Genomic DNA, 6000 nt, shown 5'->3' with positions numbered 1-6000 from the left:
CTTGAATTTATAAATATAAGGTTTTTTAAGAAAGCATCATAGAACCTCCCTCCTATTCTTGGCATTTCAGAAAAAAAAAATCCCTAACATTTTTCATATATCAAAAAATTTCTTATTGTACAAATAATTGATTTTTAAATTCAAATTTATTTGAAATTACAAATATATCGCTAACATTCACTTGGGCCACCGGTGAGTTTGGAATCCTTAGTTATTAGTATGTTCCAAGGGGGTAAACTCACCCAAGTTCAAAGCTAAGCAAAAAGATATTGGTGCCAGGTGTAAGAACACTTGCGAGCATCATGCCAGGAGCGAGCGTGCATTGGTGGAAGCCACGTGAGCATTATCATTGGGCGGGTTGCAAGTGTGCCCAATCACAAGTGCATCGATAGTCAATGGCGGAACTAGAAATAAAATTAAGGGGTACTGAATTCAACTTTTAAAAATTTATAAATGTTATAAAATTATGTTAATTCAAACTTGTGATTATACCAATTAATGTGTTCTCCCTTCATACCGCTTTGGTCTAGGTATAAAAAACTCTCCATAGCTACATCAATGTTTTCAGACCCAAGACCAGACCGGGTTGACCCAAACCTGGCCTTAAAAATGGTCTGGTCCAATATATAAAACCGGATTTTAATAAAATCAGGATTGAACCGGAAACCCGGCCAATCAAACCGGTGACCCGATTACCCAGTTGGGTCATCAACCTAGTTTGCACAATTTTTTTTTAATTCTTATTTTATTTTATAATATATTAATGTTTGGGGGTTATAATGTAAAATTATAAAACTAAGGAAAGGAAAGACCAAGGGAATATTTTTATGTGTCAATTTTTATGGATTTCTTTGTTATTCTCATTGAATATTTTTATGATTTTCAATTAATTATGTACTAGTTTATTTTTATGTCATTTGGTGTATTTCACATTTTTAATATAGTGTACTTCAATAGTTATTTTATGTAAAATACTTGTTTAAAATTTTAAAAATCATGTTTTCATTTTTTATTATTTTTTATTCTTCAATTTTTTATTTTTTGATTATATATAACTAAAATTTAGATTTTTTTTAATAAAAATTGTTGACCCCGATTCAACCCGGTTCAAACCCTCGGCCCTTGACCCCTAATCTTTTCTGGGTCGATGCCCGATCTGGATTTGAAAACCTTGAGCTAAATAATTAATAATTAACTCAATTAACAATTAAAAACCAAAATAACAAATAACACAATTTAAAATTAACTTAACATAAATTCATAGTCAATTATTCAATAGAACAACTATTTAACAAATAATTTAATGAATAACCAAAATTTTCACAACAGCTAATAAAACAAATTATTATTATAAATAATCAAACAAACAATTAAATAAATAAAATTTAGTATAAATGAAGGGAAAAAAGGATAAATTTCTACAATGAAAAATAAAACATGAATTTTATTAAACAATGAAAAAAAAAAACTCACCCATGGATGCGACCTGCAAACAATTTCAAATTAAATTTTACTATGGCACTATAGGACTATCCCAAGATTAATGAGAGACTGTGTTTTTTAAGAATTTTTGGGAAAAAGACTGCGGGTTTTTGAGATTTTGAGAGAGAGGTTGCATTTTTTTTAAAATTTATTAATGTTATTGTTTTTATATTGATATCCTTCGATAATTATGTATAGTTAAGTTCAATAAAAATATATTTAAAATATAAACTTTAAAAATAAAAATATTATGAAGATTCATGTTTGACTTAGCCATATTATTCATTATTACCAATCAACATTAATTTTATTTAATATGATAATTTTATTATTTTTATTTAATTTATTTTAAATAATGGAAGTAGAATGAAAAAATATATATGTTTTAAGGGGTTTTTGTAATTATCATATATATAATAAAATATTTTCTTAGGCCAAGAGGGCCCCCTCCTTGCATCCGCTAGGCATGCATGAGTGCAAATATTTATTTGCCCTGAAGTGGAAAAGTGCCACTTCTCTAATTCAGTATTTTTTTATTTTAAATTAAATTCATTTAAATATTTTTTTCATTGAAATGGTGAAAATAAAATTTTATATAAACCTAATTTTCTCACCTCACTTTTAATCATAATTTTTTTATATATAAAATGAGCACAAAAACAGTTGGAATGATATTAATTTTTAATCGGCTCATAGAAATGTCACTACTCTTTATTTGTCCATTCTAATCACTTCCCCCGAGTGATTGATCAAGCACTCTTCTGATGAGTACTAAGCTGTAGAGACAAACAAGATTAGTTTTGAAGGTTTTTAGAAAAAAAATATTTAAATAATAATGACAAAATTTTAAAAATAATAAATATAAGGTAAAATAGACCAGATGGATTGATGGAAAAAATTGTAAATTTTCAGGGACTTACGAGTAATTTTCTTTTTTTAATTTAATTGAAGAAGGGTTGCATGTAACGGAATTCTCTCTCTTTCACATCAATCTCATCGCACTGTAAAAAATTTATGTAAATCTGTCCGTTTATCAAAGTATCAAAAATAAGAATCAACGGTCATGTCTTGACAAAAGTAAATAATAAATGTAATACAAAATACTAAAATCCTTTTCATTTACTTTTTACTTTTTACTTTCAACTCTGTCTGCCGTCTGCGCCGAGAATCTCCTTTCCCTATCAAGTCAAATTAACCAACATTATTATATTATTATTTCTTTTTGTAATTTCCATCCCAAATTATTATTATTATTATTATTATTATTATTATTTACTAAATTAAATTTTACATTGTTATTTTGATTTATGATATATGGACAAATCATTGAGGTAACCTTGTATGCCCGTATTGCCCGGTTGAATAAAGAATGAAGTCTTATATTTAAAATTTTCAAAAAAAAAAATTCACAGATTTATATATTTAAATTATGTGTTTTGTAGCAATTTTTTTATTTTTTATAATAATAATACCAGCGGATCGTTTATTAGTTTATTAAAATCAAGTGAGTTTCTAGAAAGTATTAACTGAGCTCAGGCAAAATGAAGGTATATATGAGTGTGTTGATGTATTAACTCTAAACTTATGCAATTATATCTTTATGTTTTCATTATTTTTATGTTTAATTATTGTACAAGTCCTTGTAATCGTGTATTTTCTTCCTTTGTAGTCTTTGCAATATTTTTAGACACAATTAAGTCCTCATATTTAGTCGAGTTAGATCATTCTAATCCGCGGTGTAGATGGGCAAGTGTAAATTGTAAAAATTTAATTGTACCTAAAAATATTACCGTAGACTAGAACGACCCAACTCGACCAAATATGAGGACTTAATTATATCTAAAAATATTAGAAGGACTAAAAAAAACAGAAAGTACATAATTATAGGGATGTGTACGGTAATTAAACCTTATTTTTATTGTATTTATATTTACATATATATTTCTTTAAAAAAATTTGGGTAATTATTTCAATTAAAAAAACAAAACAACAATTCACATATGTAATTTCGTTATTGTATTTTCATAAATTTTAGCTTAAAATATTAATGATGAAAAAGAATTAATGTTGACGATCTTTTTAAAATCCAGAGGATTTGAATTTCATAAATTTTTTTAAAATGTGGATTTTAACCTAAATACAGCGATTAATTTTGAGCTAAGATCCAACTTGATGCCAAAATTAAGATTTTGGCTTAATTAAATAAATCCAAATTGCATATTTCCAACTCATAGTTTTTAAATAAGTAAATCAATATCTCATGTTTCCATAATTATCACATTTCTATGTACTTTCAATTAAATGCAACAATATCTTTTTATTATAAACTTTTTAGGGGTCATATACGTAAAGAAATACTTAACAGCAGACAATTCATTTCAAGCCCTTTTTTTCTTTTCTTTTTTTTAGAAATCAAATTTATGTATATTTAATTTTAAACATTACTAAGTTTGTTGGATAATAATGTATCATTAAAAATGTAAAATAATAACTCAATTAATTACTCAATCTAACAGATCACACATGAACGGTATAGTGTACAGCTCTGTATATTATTTGATACTCATACCATTATTTAATGTCTTCACATGCTTGAATCTGCATCTAATTTCACAGCCAACATTCATTTTCAAATTATTTATTTATTTATTGTAGTGTAGTTGTCCTATGATTTTCTTTGAAAAAATTCACACAGTAAATATGAATTTTCAAAAATTAAAAGCCATTTTTTTCCATGCACACCAACTTCAATATACAATCACAGATATCTCTGTTTATATTTTTTTAAATATTATAATATATATCGGAGATATATTTTATATTTTTTTAATAAAATTGATATAGAACCATGCATAACATGTCTATATTTCTGTATGAATTGAAATTGAAATTTATTTTTCAAATAAAGGTATAAACATCGTATGATATGCTGTGTGATATAATGCTAATAAATCAAAATATAATTAATGTAAAATTAATAATAATATTATTAATAAAAAAATATATTAAAAAAATATTATTATTATTATTACTATTTTCATAAAGAAAATATATTTAAATGTTTTTAGAAAAAAAAAATATATATATATATATATATTAAAACAGTCAAACTCATGGGATGCAAAAGAGAGGATACAGACAAATTTTTGGGGGTCTGGAACATGCAAAAGTAAAATCATTAGGGAAGGACAATTATGTAATTTCAGCCAATGACATTGAAGCTAACACAAACAGTTTGCCTGCCTGTTCCCCTGCCTTCCGCACAAATGTACCAAAAAAATAAAAAAAAAAATAATAATAATAAATAAATAAATAAATAAAGCCACCTGCGGAGCACGTGACCGCCGCACGGGTCCCACCACACACCTATTTCATGTACCACAATCCTAAATGTCCCCACAGACAAGTTACCAACCCAACCCTAAATCTAAGATCCTCTTTATTAATACAATAAAGGTGCAAATCCACATTTCACACGGTTAGTTTACCAAGCATTAAATAAGTAATTTTTAATTTATATTTTAAAAAAAACTCATATTATTGTTGACTAATTTAGATCTTGTGATTTCACTTGATTTTTAAAAAAACTAATGAGTAAAAAAAAAAAATCAATATATATATTTATACTTGTTTCATTTATGTTATTATTAAGTGTTACACATAAAAATACCTATATATATACTTTAGAAAATAATTTTACTATTTGGTTTTTGAATTAATATTTTTTTAAAAAAGTTATGGGACACAGTACTAAACACACATGCATGTCAGTCACTCAGAACAACAATAGTCAACATGTCTAACATAGTTATACATAATTCAAGTATAAAATTAATATTTTATTTCAATTTTTTACATTTAAGTGAATATTTAAACAATGACCTAAAAGGACCCACTCAAAGTTTAACACTCTATCCGTTTTTCATATTTTTTGTTTTTTAAAAAATAAATTTAACCAATAGAATGAAAAAAATCTAGGATGCAGCCAACGATTTGGTCTATTGACATCGGATTCTTTGTGTAAGGTGTTCGCTTCGAGTGTTGAGCGTGGTTCCCCGAGTTCGATCCCTATCTCACGCAAGGTGAACGCACGGTTTGGTGGTGAGTGCTGTTCCCTCATGTGTTCGTCTTTGGGTTCCGGTGCTTGTCGTCTTTCTAAAAAAATATGTAGGATTGCCACTTTTTCATAAAGTGACAACGAGATACTTAAATTTAGCAGCATGAGCTTTTGATTGCTCCTCTCACCTTTTTGGTTGGGGTTTTTCTAGGTTCCGGTGTTTGTTGTTATTTTATTTTATTTTACATTTGTGTTGTAGGAGTTCTTTTTTTTTATTATCTATTTTTGTTTTTGTATGTTTTTTTTTTACATCTGATGTATGAGTTGGTTGTGAAATCAGTTATAATTTAGCATAGCATATTTTGACACGTGTTTTATATGATATTAATTTTTTATTCTATTATGATTTGATGACACGTGTTAGATTTTAATAGGTTGGAACTAGAAAATACCCTAGTTTC

Source organism: Dioscorea cayenensis, chromosome 11 (genome assembly GCF_009730915.1).
Source record: "Dioscorea cayenensis subsp. rotundata cultivar TDr96_F1 chromosome 11, TDr96_F1_v2_PseudoChromosome.rev07_lg8_w22 25.fasta, whole genome shotgun sequence".
Lineage (NCBI taxonomy): Eukaryota > Viridiplantae > Streptophyta > Magnoliopsida > Dioscoreales > Dioscoreaceae > Dioscorea > Dioscorea cayenensis.
The sequence above is the reverse complement of the archived record's forward strand: the minus strand, read 5'-3'. Positions refer to the sequence as shown.